This window comes from Mustela erminea, chromosome 1, assembly GCF_009829155.1.
Source record: "Mustela erminea isolate mMusErm1 chromosome 1, mMusErm1.Pri, whole genome shotgun sequence".
In the NCBI taxonomy this organism is placed as follows: domain Eukaryota; kingdom Metazoa; phylum Chordata; class Mammalia; order Carnivora; family Mustelidae; genus Mustela; species Mustela erminea.
This window is the reverse complement of record NC_045614.1, coordinates 28987591-29008375: the sequence shown is the minus strand read 5'-3', so window position 1 is coordinate 29008375 and position 20785 is coordinate 28987591. Positions and strand designations below refer to the sequence as shown.

General features: G+C 39.9%; 1 protein-coding gene across 7 annotated transcripts in view; it reads left to right on the top strand.

Annotated features, from left to right (window-relative positions):
* Positions 1-20785, top strand: part of FHIT (fragile histidine triad diadenosine triphosphatase) — a 1423921-nt gene that overhangs the window by 563271 nt on the left and 839865 nt on the right. The window contains exon 1 of one of the 7 annotated variants that reach the window (XM_032359198.1): positions 2333-2353. The exons of the other annotated variants lie outside the window; for them this stretch is intronic. The gene's annotated coding sequence lies outside the window, so the exon portion shown is untranslated. Of the gene's footprint in view, positions 1-2332; positions 2354-20785 lie in introns of those variants that run through there. 7 annotated transcript variants of the gene reach the window in all.

Below are 20785 nucleotides of genomic sequence, written 5' to 3'. Positions count from 1 at the left end.
ATGTCTGAGAGCAGTTGAATGTCTCCTCTAATGATTCTAGAACACTGCAGTGAATGACAAATTACTAGTGTCTAATATTATATGATTGGTAAATGACTGTTACGTGCTTTATTTCTGTCCCTCCAGGAAGGCTAGATTATTCCCGAATAGCAGATTGTCATAAGAAAATGCCAATATTTACTCTCTGTTGATCCAAGGTAACAATTCAGGAGCAGTCATTTGATATAAGACACTCATGATTTTTTACAAATCGATAACTAGTTAGGAAGAATGGCTCTCTGAGGCACCCTGTTATGATGGGGTTGACCTTCAGGTCCAATAGGGTGGGCTTAACAAAGAATTTCTGCACTGTCAGTCCAAATTATAGTCAGACTAGAATGGGTATTTGGTTTTATGTCAGCTTCCAAATTGATATGAGTTATTCTTGAATCTCAGAGCAAAAATTCTGTTTCCACAGTGGTATTAACATAAAAAATTCAAGTAAAATAAGAAATAGGTACTGAGTTCCTCACATGGTGCTGCCATGTAATGGGCACACCTCTGTTTTTGTGTCTCAAGTGTCACAGAGCCACCAATTGTCACTTTGATTTTTGCTTCTTACCCTCAGTGGGCTCCTGCCTGTTAACCTTCTTTCCCCAGGTCTTTTCCACTCATGGCTGCTCATTAGTACGGCTGCTTTTCTTGCTTGTCTCATATTTCTCTCTCTCTCTCTTTTCTCAGCTGCATCACTTCCTGCCTGAACTGTTTTCTACTCTCTCGGTTTTTCCGCCAACCTAACTGTGACACTGCCCTGGGACTTTGTTGACCCTATTTGTGGACATGTGCACACCCTCTCCATCTCTGCTTACTACTTCATTGCTTTCTTCCATCAGTTGGCCTGCACTCCCCTCTGATTTGTAGCATCTGGGAACCCCACCTGCCTTTTGTCCCTTGAGTTCCCTCTGTGCTGGGCTGCATGGGAAATAAATAACAAGGACCTTAGCCACAAAGGGCTGGTAGGCCCAGTTGTCAAAAGCTCAGACAAGGCAGAATAAGAGGGGAAGGGAAGAAGGATTGATAAGAGAGAGCCAAAGAAAGGAAGAAATGGAAGTTAAAGAGGAGGGGTGGGAAGGAAGATGAAGGAAAAGAGAATGGGGAGTACAGGAAGGAGAGAAGAGCTGAAGGGTAGAGGAAGGAAAGGTATTTATAGTCAGAGAAGACATGTCAGACTCCATGAGAAGGAGCTCTTCATTCAAGAGCCATGATTTTTACATTTATTTCCTAAAGCCCAACCTTCACTAATTTGTACCATTGTTCTTTCCAGTCCATTCCCTTGGCACCTTTGATGCTCTCCTGCTGCCCAACCCACTTCCCACTGCACCCCCACCCCCCATGGACCCCTTCCTGCTTACCACCAGACCCACTCTCCCAGCTCAGCAGTGCAGGCTGCATTTGCATTTCTCTCACTCTGCACTCACAGCCCCTTCTCAGGATTATACTCAACCTCTGAAGTGGGAGACTCTGAGGTGCTTCAACATTTGGCCTGAACTCAACCTGAAACTCTTCTCAGTTGGAGCGGCCTTTGTGCTTTAAAATGGGAAGAGGGTGCAAGGGGAGCTAAGGTGAGATATTAGAGTGATAAGAAAGAAAGTTCTGGAGAGTTTCAGGTTTGAAATCTTCTATTAACATTCAGATCCATGTTCCTATAGGCAGGATTGCCTCCCTATTTTATTTCATGTAAGTAGTGATACTTTGACAGTCTAGGTTTTTAATACTTAAAATGGTGTTAAGGGTAATAGAGTCAGTCTCATAAAGCTGGAATTCTGAATGGCTTTTATCATTCATGCTAAGTATGATTTGTTGCCAAGATTTATGTGAGTTGCTATGTTGGGAAGCATTTGAAGACTATGTATAGACACAGTGGAAAGAGTTCTGTGATTGTTTAATAATGTCTGCTATAGAGGGAGGAGGTGGAAGTGTTGTCTGGGTGCCATGTTTTGTCTTCTAGTCTTAAAGTTTTTGTAAGACCTTTTGGTATCTTTTTCACAGATTGATTGATTGATTGATTGATTGATTTATGTCTAGCCAGAGAAATGGTGTTCCTTCTTTGAGAAGTTTTTAGAATGTAACAATCCTTTACCACCACCCTAGCTCATTTTCTTCAGTGTTGGCACGGCAAACTGGCTATAAGAAGGGTACAGATGTTAATAAGCAATGGATATACATTAGCCCCCATGTTTAAAAATTATCCAGTAACCCAGTATTTATCCTCTACTATGAATGCAAGGCTCAGGGGTATTTTTTGTTTTGTGTTTTGTTTAAGGAAGGTCAAGTATCTTTTGGTGGTATAATCCAGTTGTTGTAATTGGAGAAGGTAAGATTTCTTTGGCTTTGATAAAAGACTTCTTTTTGCTGTGATGATACATGTATGTATGTATTATCATATCTATGTAAGGCAATTTAGGTGACTCTCAATTCACATGATTTGGAGAATGAAGATCAGAAAATATGTGACTTATATTGAGGATTTCACAGTTCATAACTCATCTTTCTTTTGCATGAGAATTGACCTTTCTCTTTGACCTCTCTTCTCTCTTTTTATTTTACTTTTTTTAAAAATATATAATGTATTATTTGTTTCAGGGGTACAGGTCTGTGATTCATCAGTCTTATAAAATACCCAGTGCTCATTACATACCCTCCCCAATATCTATCACCCAGTTACACCATCCCCCCTCCAGTTTGTTTGCTAAAATAAGGAATCTTTTATGGATTGTCTCCCTTTCTGGTTTCATCTTATTTCATTTTTTCCTCTCTTTTCCTATGATCCTCTGCCTTATTTCTGAAATTTCACTTGTCAGTGAGATCATATGATAATTGTCTTTCTCTGATTGACTTATTTCACTTAGCATAATACCCTCTAATTCTATCCACGTTGTTGCAAATGGCAAGATTTCTTTTTTTTTTTTTTTTGATGACTGCACAGTATTCCATTGTACATATGTGACACATCTTCTTTATCCATTCATCTGTCAATTAACATCTGGGCTCTGTCCATAGTTTGGCTACTGTGGATGTTGCTGGTATTGGGGTACAGCTGCCCCTTTGGATCACTACATCTGTATCTTGGGGTAAATACCCGGTATTGTGATTGCTGGGTGATAGGGTAGCTCTATTTTCAACTTTCTCAGAAACCTCCATACTGTTTTCCAGAGTGGCTGCACCAGCTTGTATTCCCATCAATAGTGTAGGAGGGTTCCCCTTTCTCCTCATCCTTGCCAACGTCTGTCATTTCCTGACATTTTAATTTTAATTTAATTTAATTTTAATATTCACCATTCTGATTGCTGTAAGGTTGTATCTCATTTGGTTTTGATTTGTATTTCCCTGATGCCAAGTAATGTTTTTCACGTGTCTGTTTGACCTCTCTTCTCTTTGATCATTCTTCTCTGAAGACCATAGAAAGCCCACCAGGCTGCCAGTTGGAGAGGAAACCCTAGGTTTGGGTATGGAGCCATGATTGGCAGGGATTTTTTCTGAGCTGCATTCAGTGGGTGAGAGTCAATAGATAGAGCAGGTGAGGGTCAGGCGGATAACAGGGCATGCTGCCAAGAGCTCTGAAGCCAGGCAGAACAGGAAGAGGGATGGGATCAAAACCCTGTGCAGGAGCAAATAAGGGATCCTTATGTCACTGCCTAGAACAGAACTGGCGTGCCTTCCACTCCACTCCACGTGTAGGGAGCTTTCAGACTGTGGTGTGTGGTAGACCAGTTTAAAGATCCAGGACAAGAATGAAACCACGCTACTGGCTGGTTTGCTCTATGCAGAGATCTTTTGTTGGCCATCTTCTTTCTGGTAGATGGACTCCACGGTTCAATGAGGGGGTAGTGATATTCAGGCAGGTAGATCTTTAGGCCTAGTCCAGAATGGGTTTGGACATTACTACACAAAATAATTCTTCAGAACGGCCACTGCTAATGTAAATAGCAGGCCCTGTTCTGAAGCTAATGAGTAAACAAACTTTCTTTCATCAGATAGAAAATTAGAAGCTTGGACTAAGGTCCCTTTCTTCCTTAATGGTTCCATAGAATATTTCCACAGGTGGCTCGATCTTAGTTTCAACACAAATACCTACTTGAGCATATTTTGTTTAAAGGCAGATCTAGTCATCCTCTCATGGGAGAAATGGCTTTTTGTTTCAAACTGGACCTGCAGGGTTATGTAGCAGGGGGCTCTCCTAGTGGTTGGCCCACCAGAGGTACTCAACAAGCACTTAGTGAATCAGTGACCTTCAGCAGGATGTAGAGAACACCACGAGAGGAGCAGCACTGGTTGTACTGAGTAAGCCCCAGAGAGCTCAGTGGCCAAAGGAGCAGTGGGACCCCTTAGCTAAAGCCTCAGGGCATTGTCTTATTTAAACCTCAGGCTAATGTTTGAGCAGCTATGATGACTCCTATTTTGCAGATGAAAAAATTGAGACTTGAGAGTATGTGGCCTTGAGGTCATGCAGCTAGGATGTCTAAGGCCCAAAGAGCAGTCTTGAGGTGTTGTGATTCTGTTATTAGTATCTTTTTAAACTTTTGGTAGTTTTCTGGGCCCTTTTAGGTAGGCATTTGTGGGTCCCTAATAATTTCTCATGTTGATTTGCTGGTTGTCCCCGATAGTTCTTGGATGAAGCTGAAATAAGGTCAAGTTGTTCAAATACTTACATAAGGCTTTGGAACCTATTGTACCCATGTTCAAATCTAAACCAGAGTTTTATTAATGCTGCTAGGCCTTACTCTCTGGGGAATTTTGTGGCAATATTTGGAATTATATTTCAGGGTGATCGAGTCAGATTCCTCTTTTAGGCAAGAACTTGTTCTGTTGTATCTACTTTTATATTTATTTATTCCTTAGAACTAAACCCTGGTATCATTAATTAATAGAAACAATGTCAGTGATTGAAGCACTATACAAATATTTAAATGAATCACAAGATTATTTGGCAGATGAAGGTGGTACATCTAACAACTTATTATATAACTTAAACTTGGCAATGAATAGACATTTTTAAATGTTTTCACCATGCAAATGCATAATACTGGTTTAATACAAACAAATTACTAGTGGGGTGAAAGTGAGTCTAGTTTTGACAAAAGTAAAATAAAACTCATATGCATAAATAAAATAAAAATAATAATGCATTTTATTTATTTGTGTCGTGTCTAGCCACCACTGCATTCTAGCTGCTTTGTAATAAAATTAAAACAACCGATTAAATACCAATTAGCTGGTTAGAGACTGATCAGATTAGAGTGACAGTTGAAATCACTGTAGAACAATGCATTCAATCACTCTACTTTCCTTCCGCAAACAAAATCTTGGAATAAAGTTCTTTCTTACATACACATGCTTTGAGTTTGCAGCATGTAGAAGTCATAGCAAGAGCTCTGGGTTTGATACCAGGAAGAGTGGAAGCTTATTCTTGCATGGCACGTAAGAAAGAAGACCTTCGGGGGCGCCTGGGTGGCTCAGTGGGTTAAAGCCTCTGCCTTCGGCTCTGGTCATGATCCCAGCGTCCTGGGATTGAGCCCCGCATCGGGCTCTCTGTTCAGTGGGGAGCCTGCTTCCCCCTCTCTCCTGCCTGCCTCTCTACTACTTGTGATCTCTGTCAAATAGATAACAAAAAAAAAAAAAAAGAAAGAAAGAAAGAAAGAAAGAAAGAAAGAGAGAGAGAGAAAGAAAGAAAGAAGACCTTTGAAGCACAGTCCAGCAGGAGGGTTGGGGGGTATAACATAAAGAAGGCTGTTCAGGTAGAAATGAATGGGCATATTATAGGTGGGGCAGAGAGATACCTGCCTGAGCTGGGTGGAGGGAATTATGAAAATTTCTTTCTCATCAGAAGCAAAAGATTAAACTCCACGTGTAAGGGATTAGGGAGCCAGCGGTAGTAGCAGGATTAAAAACAGCACTGGTGGACTTTTTGGATTGCCTCTGCTCCCATATGGGGGAAAGGCGTGCGTTCACACACCTGTCAGGTGGAATGCTCTTTTCTTTTGAGGAGGTTTGGAAGCAGCAGGATCTAATCATGCATCAATACCAAAAGTGACATGAGAGTCATCCGTGAGCCCCATATGCAGTTTTTGCCATATCTGTATATGGCACTGGTGTATTTAATATACTAACGTGTATTTAGTGTTTCTTTGAATTAACTCACTTTTAAACCGTTAAGTTTTGAAAGGAAATCCTGCCGCTATTTTACATGGGAAATCTTGCCACCTACCATGATGAGAAAGGAAACACAAAAATACGTAGTGAAAGTAAATTACCACAAATTAATTCAAGGTACTAGCTGTTTCCTGATAATGGCTCTGAACCTGAGGCCTCATCTCCCTGTGTTAAAAGGGGAGATGTCCAAGTGTTAGATAGCCAGTTCAGACATGTGGTACCATATTGAAGCTTTCCCCTTGATATAATAATAATAAAAAAAAAGGATGGAACAGGAATTTAAGCAAGTACGTGTCTCACCATGTGACTGAGCGTTGTTTAGCACCACCTAGGGGCAGTGCCTGCCTTCCCCCTCCTGTGTCCCTGTAGTGTGTGACCCCTTTCGCCCCACCTGTAGGAACCAGTTGTCCACCGTGAGCTGCTCTGGGTTGGCGGCAGAAGAACAAGACTCCTGTGTAAAACCAACTGTCCCCTCCTTGCAGTACACTAGCTTTTACCTTCTTTTAGCCTTTACCTTCTCATAGGACTGTTTTAAAGAGAGCAGAAGAACATACCTGCTCCCAGGAAGATGCTGGGTGGGTGAGTCTGTTTAATTCTCAGGGTGACTATTAGGGAGTCTGTCCCCTGTCCCTTTCTTCCTCTGCAGGGGGCATGTTTTGCTCTGTCCAACAGACAGAAGTTCAAACCTGGCAGAAGTGGGCCCACAATTTTTAAGGATGGGGAGAAGGTGAGACTCCCCAATGTACTTTAATCTACTCTATTGTCAGGATATTCTCCCACATGGGAGAAAATTTTAGCAGGATCAGGAAAAATATCTGGAATCTCTGGAGGCTTCCCTTGGATGGGTTTATGCCACACCAGTTCTGGTCCAGAGGTCAAATGATTGAATTTGCCAATTTTCATTAGTTCTAAGATAATATAGATTATAAAAGATAGCAACAATGTAGTCAGAGTTATCAGAGACTTAGAAAAAACAAACCCTGCATTAAATATACATCACTTGAAAAGAACTCTCATTCAATGAAATAGTAAAATGTGAAGAAAGGTAGTTATTTTAGAATTAATAAAACTAAAGTTTTATGTCATAGTTTTTACTAGTTTAGCATCATCCCATTCTTTCAGAGTGTTTCAATTCATATGTCTCTCTGTTTATGTGATTATGACTGAAATGCAAAACCAAATAGGGATGTATATCATTAAGGATTTTTTTTTCTTTTGTATGACATACAAAAAAAAAATCATTAGTCAAAAAAAAAAAAAAATCCGATATGTACCATCAGGATGGCGTGTGAGCTTGTGGTATTATTATGATGATACTCGGCCCAGCATCTATTTGGTCCAGCTTCTTTTCTTTCTGGAAATTGCGTACATATGCTCACGCATGCACATGCGCATGTGTGCATTCACACACACACACACACACACACACACACACACACACTCAGGAGGCCAAAAGAAATCTAAGTCATCCTTTGCTCTTAGCTGGGTTTTGGGGACTTTGTCAGGGAGGAAGACCTTCCTCTGCCCTGTGGTCCTTTTTGCTGGACTTAAAATCAAATCAGCATGAGACAGATTAACAGGAGAAAATCAAATTTAATAGATGTATGTGATGAGGGAACAGATGGCAGGCTGAGGACAAAGCAGAAGCTGACATCCTGCTACCCCCTCCCTCCCCTCCCACCGCCCCCCACTCCTGGGTAGGAACCTATGTGATGCTCTTCCAGGAATCTCCCAACTCTCTTAATGTTAATGCCTTGCTAGAGGGATAAAGAACCTTAACCTGGGGAACCTGGGTGGCTCAGTGGGTTAAAGCCTCTGCCTTCACCTCAGGTCATGATCTCAGGGTCCTGGGATCTAGCATCAGAGGAGCCTGCTTCCTCCTCTCTCCCTCTCTGCCTGCCTCTCAGTCTACTTGTGATCTCTGTCTGTCAGATAAATAAATAAAATCTAAAAAAAAAAAAAAAAGAAAAGAAAAGAAAAGAAAAAGAACTTTAACCTGACAATGGCAAGGCCTCTGGTATCTGGTATCTTATAGGTCCTCTTTAGCATATGAAAGTTCTTTTGAAACCTCCCTTTACCTTACCTCCCCCTTTCTGCCTGAGAAAGGGCCTGTCCACTGCCTTAATAAACAACCATTTTGCACCAAAGTTCTCTCAAGAATTCTTTCTTGGTCATTGGCTCCAGACCTCACCTTACCGAACCTCGCTTATATTAACTAAAACTTCATCATATGTACAGGGAACCCACAGAGACCTGAGAACCCAGAGACAGAGAGGTCATTTGATGCTTATATGAGCTAAGGAGAGGGGTGGGGGTCTAAAGACACAAAGGGGAGGGAGGCCGTTAGCAAGAAGGTGAGAGGAGATGTTTGGAAGAAGAAGGTTGTTCTATTATGCGGATAGGTTACTTAGGTAAAGGTGAGTCTCTGTTAATAGCTCTCTTCTTGTGATGGGCTCTCCTTTCCAGTGGAAATGTAAGCAATTGAAGTGGAGAGCAGAGAGCTTTTCCTGCATCTGCTGGAAAATAATCTTTATGCCAAAGCAGCCCATCTTGGGGCAGTTTGCCCTGGGCCCCTATGACCCGAAGCAGAACTGTGGTGACTTGCACCGACCACTTGGTAAATGGTTTTACCTGTATTAAAGTAGCTGAGGTGATCTAGATGCAGAGCAATCTGTCTACTTCTCCTCACCCCCAAGTGTCACATCTCACCTGAGTGGTGGGAGGTGCAGCCAAGCCAGAACACCCAAAGCACTAGAGGAAAAGGAGCCAAAGGACTCCTGTTAAGTTTTGGTTGGTGCGGGTCCAGGCTACTTGCCTCAGGCTTTCTCAGGCTGGGACAGTAATCGTAGGTGCTAGTGTCCACTGAACTAAAGAGGGGAAGGGGAAGGGAGAGGAGGAAAAAGGAGAGGAAGTCATCCTCTGTATGAGCAGGCAAGAGAGAAGATGGCCATTATACTATGCTCCTTTGACAGCTCTGTCACAAGGAAGCATGGTACTCTAAGTGGAGCTCCTTTCTTTATGAAATGGGGGAATTACTTGCCCTAAATTCTCACTCTCTGTGAAAGGAATAAGGAGATGGGGCCGGAAGAGGGGAAGCCTTGAGTTGCAACAAAGAAGCTGCATGAGCGTCAGACTGTGAAGACTCTAAAGAAGGACTCTTCTCTGTTTACCCCGTGGTTCTCCTCTGATTGTCATGAAAACTCAGGTTTCTGACCTACTATTGCTCAAGAATAGACGTATTTTTACAGAAAAATGTTTTCCTGAAGTAGTGAAGTGAATACAGACTCATAAACTTGTAGTTAGAGTGGATGTTAGAACGAGAAAGGGGAATACTTGAATGGGGGAGGAGTGACTTTGGTTTGTTTGCAAATATTGAGGACGTGATATTTATCAGACAGGTGGCTTGGGAAATTGCAATCCTAGCAACATTTACTCAGTGTCCAGCGAATGTTCAACACCTCCACTACCTCAATTAAAAATAATCAATCTCTCTCATCCTGATGAGTTTCTCTGAAAATAACCACCAATTATTCCAACTGCAGTAGAGAAGATAACTGTTAATTGGGGGCAGACTGGAGAGGAATATGGAGAAACCTAATATGATAAGGAGGCCTTCTGTATCCCATCAACAAATTCTACCACTCACCAACCCTTGCAAACAATAAACATGGAAGTACTCTCTTTCAAAGAGACCCTTGGAGGAAGTGCCTTCTTAGTTCCCGTGGGACCCAATGAAAATGATTAAGATGCCCATTAACAATCCGGCTCTCTGATTTCTGTGGTCTGGGGACTTTAAAGTCATGTTAGTTTCCAACTTGAGAAAGGGATGACTTAGTTTTTGTGGTGTGGTTATTAGTAATTACTTGCTGTTCTCAGATACTAAAGTGGTTATCATATAGAAGGACTAAAATTTATTTTTTTGAGTTCCTGATGACGGACCCCAGTAATAGGGAAGCTGATTTTTAGCTTGAATTAATAACTGTAGCAAATTCAGAGTATACCTGTGGGATATTCAGCCTTACAATGTAGTGATATTTCCATGAGTGGAAGGATTCAAGCAGAATTAAAATTCCTTGGCAGCAAGTAATAGAGACCAATTTCGGCTAACATAAGTTAACTGGAATTTAATGGGGACAATAGAATATCTACCAGAGGTCTCTGGGGATCTCCTCAAATCCTGTAGTGAAATGGTAGGGCACTGAATTTACTATCCTACAAACACTGCCTACAATAGGGGGAAATTTCCCAAAATGGAATTCGTGTGCTGTAACACAAAGGAAATAGAGGCTAAAGAGCCAAAAATTAGCGAGAATTTGGCTGAGCATCCATTAGGAATGTCATAAAGGAGAATTCTTCACTGGGCAGGAAATTAGGCAGAAAGACTTGGTACCTCTGGCTCCAGTAAGAGTTATGGGCAAGAAGAATATCATCCTTGAGAAATTAGAGCTTGGGCCACCTTAAAAGTAACCAGGTAAATTTGGATAACATCCTCTGATTTCTGGAATGGTGTGTAGGATGGGCTTCCCTTAGAAACTTTATGATAGAGTGACCAAATGACTATGTCTTATGAAAAGTTCACATGCCCAAAATCTTGGAGGTCCTTGCTTATTCTCTTTTCCTCTCCCATCCTCTTGAAGTGTCTGTTTCTAAATGTTTCTTTAGGCAACCTCCTCAAAACCCCCTTAGAAGGGCAAAAATAGGTACCCCTTCTTTGTGTTCCCGTAGCACCCCATGTGCACAATTCTAGCAGAACAATAGCTCAAAATCATGTATTAATTGTGTCCACCACTGGACGGAGAGTTCCTTGATGCAGGAAATGTGTCTTTTATTGGTATAGTTTTAACTTGAAGGAGAGAGACAGGAGATGAACAAATTGAAAGATAAAGGAATAGTGACCAAAGGCCTCACAGGGTGGGGTTTTATCCTTCTCTTGCTGCCTTTTCAAATATGCCCTAATCCATACAATTCTTGGTCCTAAGCGGTGTGAATATTTGATCTCCTGATACCTGTCAGGTGGAACCTTTCTCTAAGAAGCCGCAAGCATTTTACTCTATTGATTTGTTCTCACCAGCGCTGAGCTATGAGTGGTAAGGAGGCATTTGTTTCTATTATGGCTGTCAGTAGTATGATTTCAAAGCACTTTTATCACAGTGATTTCAAGGGATCACACCTTTAATTTACAAAGCCAGCTCTGTAGAACTGCACCAAACCAAACCATATTAAAGCTACAGCCCAAGCTTTCAATTCATGGACATTATTATTGGAGGGAAATTATCTCCCTTTCTTGTTTATATTGTGTGTGTGTGCGCGTGTGTGTCCTTGAGCACAGAATAATAATTTAGATATGAGCAAAAATACTTACACAAGCATAGAAATCATTTAAAAAATTCCTAGCCAAAATGTTTCAGAGAAGAGAGAAATCCCAAGCAAACAGAAGGGAGTCTGAATCAAGTCATGAAGATCTTGTTTCATAGGCTGTGGATGGGTTACTTGCCCTCTGAATACATTTCTTCCTGATAGATATGGAATCTGTGAAATCGACATGATAAAAGCACCATGTTATTCATAAAGTGGGTGTGATATTACCTGAACTTGTTGGTTCTTGGTTACTCTCCCCTCTGCATATGTCCAGACCTCCTGTGCAATTGAAGGAAGGTGGGGAGAATGAGCCAAGATCTCTTAAATCCCATGGTCAATCACATAGGACACCAATAGCATGTCTCCTATTCATGCCATTTCCTACATAGAGGAGAAGCTGTTAAGTGGAATCAGGCTATATGCACCTGTGTAATTCGCTACCTACCCTGACTTGGTCAAAGTTTCCAGGGGAAGCAATATTCAAAATAGCGTAACTCTTGAACATGCCATTTCAACCTGACCCTTTCATACATAAACCAAATCCTTCCCCTTCAGGACTAATTATTCGTGGCAAAAGTACATCTGAAGCTCTGCCTAGAGCACCTCCCAAGATGGAGTTAGGCTCTCTGTGTTTGGCCCCCAACTCTAATTACTGTTTCTCTTTTCAGCATGTGATTTTCTCTCAGTATAATGGTTGGAATTCTGTTTCCAGGACAACCAGCTGTTGACCAAGCTCTTTGTTTCAATATGGTCAGAGCCCTACTGTAGTCTCAATTCCTCTCCGTTTTGGGACCCAAAGTGTTCAATTCTTTCCTTGATTCTGCCAGCTTTTTTCTTTGTGTTCTCACTTCACACAAGGTCAGGCTCACCTGGGCACTTCCTCTAAATATACTAATATAAACCATGTATTTCTAAAAGCTAACCTAGATGAGCTTTATATCTCACAGTGGACTTCCATTATGATGAGGACTTCCCACTGAAAATGTTATTCAGTACATATCACTTAGAACAATGCTTAGCACATAGTAGGCACTCAATAAATCTGAGCTGTTACTCTCATCATCATCATTATTCCTACTATCACCTTATAGTTACTTTGATGATTAAATAATAAAATACCTATAAAGTATGTGAACAGTTTGCCCGGCACATTGTAGGCACTTAGTAAATATTAGGTAGTGCTAATTAAAGGAGCGGAAGCCAGAGACTTATTTAGAAAATGAAACACAGCGTCTTCCATTATAATTGCCTGGATTCTATTCTGCTCATTCTTATACACCGTTTCCTTTTAGTGTACTTTACAAGGAGGATGTGTTTTTAGAATGATCATCATATAGACATACTTCAAGGTGTTTGATCATCAAAAAAATTCCCTTTACACAGTTGCTAAGTCGGAAAAGTTGTGTCATATTTTATATGTTCATTTTAGAGTGATGACTGTATTTCTTTTTTTACAAGTGACTTATGCTTGTCATTAAAAATATACATGCATGGTTGAGAATGCAAACTGGTATAGCCACTAGGGAAAACAGTATGGAGGTGCCTCAAAAAACTTAAAAATAAAATTACTATATGTTCTAGTAATTCCACTACTTTTACCCAAAGAAAACAAAAGCACTAATTTGGAAAGATGTATGTACCCCTATTTTTATTGCAACATTATTTTTAATAACCAAATTATGGAAGCAGCACAAGTGTCCATGTGTCCATTGATAGAGGAATGAAGAAGAAAGCTGTGGTGTATATGTAGGTGTGTGTGTGTGTGTGTGTGTGTGTGTGTGTATACATATATATATATAGAGAGAGAGAGAGTGTAATATGATGAAATATTACTCATCCATAAAAAAATGAAATCTTGCCATTTCCAGCAACATGGAATGATCCAGAGTGTATAATGCTAAATGAAATAAGTCAGAGAAAGACAAATAGCATATGATTTCATTCATATGTGGAATTTAAGAAACAAAACAAGGGAAAAAAGAGAAAAACAAAAACCAGATTCAAATACACAGAATAAACTGATGGCTAGCAGAGGGAAGGTAGATGGGGGATAAGTGAAATAGGTGAAGGGGATTAAGAGTACACTTATCTAGATGAGCACTGAGTAATGTATAGAATTGTTGAATTGTTACATTGTATACCTGAAACTATGTAACACTGTATGTCAGTTCTACTTTTTAAAAAAGTAACCAATGCCGAAAATTATAAAGGAAAAATCTTATCATCCTACATTTCATCACCCAAAAAATAGCCACCATGAACATGCGAAGAACATATCTTACTACACATGTACAGGTAGAAAGATAGAAAATTAGCTAGTAATTATTAACCTTGTAAGAATGGAACCAACTCAGAGACCATAATATATACCTGCTTTGTATCCCTCTCCCTCTGCCGCCCCCACATGTGCGCACACTCTCTCTCTCTCATTCTCTCTCTCTCTCTCTCAAATAAATAAAATCTTTAAAAACATTTAATTTTACTTCAATTGGTTAAAATAAAAATAAAACAAAACTAAAGGAGCTGCTAAACTTCAGACTTTTTTTTTTTTTTTACTATCAGAGATATTTGTTTCTAAAAGACCTTCTAAAGGTTAAGAAAAAAATCTGAAATCGTTAAAAAGTTGGAGTCCTTATGAGTTTTTCACATCAATTTTAGACAATATCATTTACTAGAGAAGATGACAAATTGGGTTTCTCTCATTTCTTTCAACTCCTCTCTCACTACCTTCCAACTTTATTGCTTGCGTTGTATTTACTCTGATAGGTTTGTAACATCTTCATTCTGTTCTGTAAATGGAATTCTCATGATTGTTTAGCTCTGCTTCTATTTTCATTTGGACCCACCATTCGTTAACTGCTCCTTTCACTGTAGTTTATACATTCCAGGATTATTTTGATTTATTTTGGTTGCATAACTCTTATCATCAAGGTTTGTTTTCTTTTTTCAAAAAAAGTCTCACAAACGTGTTTTCTGAGATTTTTCATTTCTGAAAATATCTACCCACTGCCTTTATACTTGAATAATAACTTGCTGATATGATATTCTTGGATTTCCTTTTCTTTCCCGCTGAAGCTTACAGATATTGCCACATGATTTTCAGAGATTGGATGTTGCTACGGAAAGTGTGAGGCCAGCCTGATTCCTTTTCCCTGTTGGAGTTGACTTACTTCCTTTTTCTTGATGCCTGAATAACTCTGGTTTTATCCTCAGTGTCTAATAGATTAATTCGGATGTCTTAATGCTGATTCTTACATTTTTTTCTCAATATGATGTATCATTTCCACCTATAGATTCAGCTCTTCTTCCTTTAGAGACAGGCTTCTGTGTGATAACCCAGTATTCCTTTCCCTGGTCCATTGTTTCAGGGAATACCAATTGTTCTTTTGTTCCAAATTAATGCTTTGCTTTCAGTTTGCTTTAACAAGTTTCTTGCCTTTCCTCTATGCATTCATTATATTGAGTTTTGTCATCATTCTGTTAATTTGGTTTTTAGCTTTGACTTTTTTCCCCCACTTCTGCTTCTAATTTATTTATTAGATCTTCAGTGGTACATAATATTTTTCAGAGTGTTTGCTTAGCTCTGGAATTTCCTTTCATCTTCTCAGCTCTGAACTCTCATTGAATATTCTTATTAAGTTTTTTAATATTACAAAGCACTCATGGGGAACTTGTGTCTCTTCTTTGGGTTATATTTACTTCCAGCTGAGCTCTTCATCTGTCCTTCGCATAATACTCCTCTCTTCCTCTCACCTTTCCATCACAGACTTGTCTGCATGCTAGATAAGCGTGCCTTCTTTTGGATCCTGCTTACTAGTCAGATGGGTGTTCATGTTTATTTCCAGATCTGTGTAAATTGATCTCCCTTGGCTCTTCTTCAGACTATTTGGGGTGCCTTTGTCTTCCAATTTCTGAGACCTAAGTTTAAGAACTGGATGTTGCTTTCTGCTTACTTTTCTAAAGGGGACAGGTTTTCAAAGAGGTCCTGGGACCAGCTGCATCAATTAATAGAGGAAATTCTTGGACCCCACCTCAGCCTTATCAAGTCAGAAACTCTGGAGATGGGGCCCAGCAATCAGTGCTCCAGGTGATGCTGGTACATCTTAAAATTTGAAAAACCACTGCAATAGACATTGTGCAGATGTGGGAATGGAAAACTATGGTAGAGCTGAGCATAGCCCACACATGGGGACCTGAGCCCTGCTCTGTCTTCCAAGACTCTATTAAATATCCTGTCCCTGTGCTGTCTTCTGAGATCCTGTTAAATATCCTGGGATCATTCCTCAACGAGGACTCTTCTATACCTTTGGACTAGACCACTTTCCTTGACTTGGCATGTTGCTCAAGAAATCAGCAAGCCCGGATGGTCCTTTGCCTCTGTGGGCAGGGCTGTCATGGACTGCTGAGTGGGCTGTCTCTGTATTAGGGCACCTGGCTGAGGGGGCTTCAGTGGGAATTAAAATCTAGTCTGCATTCTGCTCACAAAGAATGTTCCTGGTATGGGACCGCTTCAGTCCAGACTGTAGGTGGGGGGGATGCTATTTTTTTAATGGATTTTCCCAGAGGGAGCATCTTTTCACATGAAGAACATCAGTATGTACACAGTAGTACATACTGGCAGGGTCTTAAAATAATATGAAGGGGTTTCCTTGATAAAGCTGTATTCTTTGAATGTATCCAGGTCTCATCACGCCCCTTCCTTCAGTCCCTAACTTTACAACTTCTTGAGTATTTTTGAGAATTCTAAGTATTCTTTGTACTTCCTTTCTTTCTTTCATGCTTCTTCTGGGTACCTGGGTGGCTCAGTAGGTTAAGTGTTTGCCTTTGGCTCATGTCATGATCCCACGGTCCTGAGATCAAGCCCCAAGTTGGGCTCCTTGCTCAGTGGGGAGCCTGCTTCTCCCTTTCCCCTCTGCTGCTCCCCCTGCTTGTGTACACACTCCCTGTCAAATAAATAAAATTTTTTTTAGCAAAATCACCTACTAATTTGCCGATTTTATAGATGGCGGTTATAGTGTAGTCTTTCAAAATGCTTATCATTTCATTTCCTTGCTATTTTTGTTAGTTTTGGAGGGAGTGTGATTCTATGCTTCTGCCTCATTGTACTATTAATATATAACAAATGCATTCAGTTTTTTTTACCCACACAAATGAAAATAATATTTTTTTGCATTCAATGTTTCTAGTCTTATTGAAATAATTGGTATACATGAGTATATAGTATAAGTTTAAGGCACACAGCATGATGGTTTGATTTACATAGATTGTGAAATGATTACCATAATAGGTTCAGCTCACATCCATCTTCTCATATAGCACGATAACAAGAAAATGAAGAAGACTGAAAAAAGGAAGAGGGTATTCTTGAGATGATTGTTTTCTGCTTAGCTTTTTATCAGGTAGATTTCCTTAGTTGTAAGCAATTATGTACTTTGAATGACTTAGGCAAGGGGAAAAAGCAAGGTTTGAGAGATTGCTGGGTAGCATATGGAATTAAAGAAGAGATCAGGGGAAGAAGAACTGGCAACAGGTGCCCTCTGCAGGACAGAATGATGGACACTGGGAAACCCTGATTTTGTGGTTGCTGAGCTCCAAGTACCTGCTGGGCGCTTGAGGTGAGCGGCAGCCTCACCAGTGCAGCAGGGAAGCCCTCTTAGAGCAGTGGATCTCAACAGGGGGTGATATGTCCTGCCCCCACCATCAGGAGACATTTAGCCACGTATGGAGACATTTTTGTTGTCCTAACTGGGGAGAGTGTGCTGCTGGCATCTCGTGGGTACAGGGCATGAGTGTCCACAATCACAGAACAGCACTCAACAACAAAGATGCATCTGATCCAAATGTCAATAGCACCGAGGGGGGGAAATCCTGCTTTGAAGGACGGGAGCTGAAATAGGTAAGAATAATAGCTCTTCATTATACTTTCCAGTCGGTAGATGGGCATTTGCATTGATCCAGGCATGAGTGTGGTCACCACTTCCATTCAGACTGGAGTATTGCATTCGTTTAAAAAAAGAGAAAGAAAGAAAAAAAAAATGGGCTTTTTTAAATTGAAGAATTAAACATTTTACTTCCTTGGAAGTACCATCATCGTGATATTGTTTTAAACGCTTGTGCCAACACACACAAGTCAATTTTAATTCACTAAAGAAAGCTGTGTTAAACCTCCCCTTAATGGATAAGATGTTTGCAACTCTAATGAAGTTTCCAAAATTGGATTCCTCCATAGTCACCATATGAACTATAGAACATATTGATTTGATAATAAATAAAAGTTTTAGGTCCATACTCAGAGGACCTTGGAGCCTCATCCTTTGTGCAAAACTAATAGGTAAAAACTACCTTTTGTTTTCTTCATTCAACCGGTATTTGCGGGTGGCCCCATGGTCTCTGGACAGCTGACTTTGTGACTGTCAGCCAGTCACTTTGTCTCTCTAGATGTCAGCCACAGACACATTTTTCAATGGGTGTGGGGCAATAGAGGAGCCCCTTTCTGTTGGAACAGTCTGTGCAATTATGCAATGTAAGTTCTGTGGACCGGATAAGGCCTCCTTTCTGGAAGGCTCTAGACAGGGAAGGTTTCTGTTTTGGATGGATCTCTTTAAGTTTTCGGAAGATATCCCAGTGTTCATCTTCATGTAACTTCTCTTTTACCAGGATGCCCACAGCAAGGTACTATGCAGTGCTGTACATTAATACATTTTAACAGATTTTAAATGAACTTTCTCTAAACAGATAGGAGAAAATGAGAACGTTCCGAGGGAAATCCCTTGGCAGGCAAGCACATCTGTCGGTGATTTGGCAGGGCTGGAACAGTTTCATTAGGACTGCATCAGCAGCTTTTCTCAAAATGTGAACGGTGTGTTTGCTAAAGGCAAACACAATCATGTCTGAACTTCACAAACTTCTCTCAATTACAAGGAAATGTCACTGTCAAAACTCAAATGCCTCAAATTATCCCAATCCCAAGTTCTTGGGGGAAACCAAAAAAACGAAAAACCCAAACAAACAAACAACAACCAAACTCAAGAAGTGGTATCTGAAAACCCATTTAATACTATAGAAGTTTCTTTTTGCCATCTGTAAGCAAAGTGAAATTTGACAGTGTTTTTCAGTGTTGATAATGTACAAAGATGTTTATTTTTATTACTTGCTAGCAGTGCAGTATATCATTATATAAACTTGATTTTGCTTCTAATTAAACATTTAAAATCCAGTTGCTTTTTTTGCTCTTCTGACAAGATGGAAGATGAAGTGACTTTTGTTGCCCAGTGGAATTATGTATGCTAAAAAACTGAACCCAAATTATTTTTTGTTGCCAAAATACATGTTTAAATATTATAATTCTCTTCATTTTGGATAAATTAATATTCCCTGTCAATGAATATTTCAACCAAAATGTGGTAAGTTTATTAATAACTCTGAGAGGGGAGAAAAGCCAACTTGAAAATTGTCGTCATTTTGCTTGATGGTTACCTTTCATGCTAGTATTTATTTCTGGGATTTCTGAGCAAAAAGCACATTTACTCAATTGCTATCCATTAATCTAGAAAATATCTTTTCTTTAAGTTGTTCAGAAATCATCTAATTGTTTCTGAATATGAAGTTCCTATGTACTCTGCAGTATGAAAGCTGGAATAACATTTCTACAATGTAACTTGGATGATAGGTCCTTATGATCGTACATATTCTCAGACTTTTATTTTTACAATTTTAAGATGAAACAATATGATCTAAATATCCTTAGTTCTAATGCCAGTTTCTCCCTGAAGTCTTCCCAATAGCAACAGCTGTGAACACACTTTATTTTGAACCTCTTGTATTCCTTCTTTCTTTGTGCCTGGCAATCTAGTGTTGTCATTCCTCCTCTTGGCTAGAAGACTCTTTGGCTCTTTGCTCAAGATCTCTTTGTTGGTTTTAGCTTCTTCAAATACAAATTTCATAGCCTGGTCCTTTGGGACTTCAAGATGGGGTCCAAATAAAGCAAAAGAATGAAGCCTAATTACTTGATAGCCTGTTTTGGTTCACTTTCTTTCAGACTTTATTAGAAGAGGGACCCAAAAGTTACCCTTCAATGCAAACATTTAATGGACTCAATCCCCTTCATTTCCTTGGTATCGGAAACTGAGAACTTAGGTTTAGACTTAACTTGGATCTTCCTAGGATCTAACTGCTCTTTTGTCAAGGAGGAAGAGCTGGATAATTCTGGGTAGTAGTTAATTATTTCCTCATGTGGTCTTTTGGAGAGGTGGTGTTCATATGATTAAAAGTGGGTTAGGGCTCCTGAATTTGAAAGACCAGAGTTCAGATGTGGTTTTGATGCTTTCTAAATGCAGAACTTTCAGTATGCTTTTGGGTGTCTCTGAGCCCCAGTCTCTTACGTATAAAGTAATAATACCAGACTCCTAAATATGTCATAATGATTAAACATTGAAGCCTCTTAGCTGTTGTAAAAATAATTTTATAACAGAAGTTCTTACCATTGTTACTGAAAGACAAAGTATTTAGGACTCTGGGATGCAGAGTTGTGAGAAAATCTTGTCCCATCCTTTTCTCCACATCAAGGTTGTCTGCAGTTGACTTTGACTATTTTCTGTGTACCTGCCCCTATTTTCCTTTAATTTCCTCAGTATTTCTTCCCCTCTCCTTCTAGCATACCTAGACATCCTATGGTTCTATACGAAATGAGATAGAAATGGTGCTATATAAAGTAATAAGATAAGAAACAGTTTGTACAAAACTGAGAACATCAGAAGCATTTGATAAATTTGATTTTTGGTATCTTCCAGGTAATTAAAAGCACATTTTTTTTCCCACTGAAATACCTGAAATCAGATACTGCAGAAAATTCACAGGGGAACAATGCTCACACCTGTGTTCATATTATTAGGTTCAGTAGAATTTAACTCTCATCTCTTGAGGACGATGATAACAGCCAGCATGCTGGGCATTATGCTATGAAGTAGAAACCATGCTCACTCTATAGGTGCCAGACTCCAGAGCCCATGCCCATTGTGTGTCCACTTCTATTCTTAGACCTAGAGATACAAAGATAAGATTGCATCTTTGCCTTCAAGGAGCTGGCAGACTAAGGGAGGAGTGGAACACGGGGATGCAGATTACTTTACTATGAGGCAACAAGGGAAGCTGCTGCAGGAGTAACTCAAATACCAAGAACAGCAAAGGAGGACTTAATCTTGTCTGTTTCCAGAGATCTGGAAGGAAATGGCAACTGGCA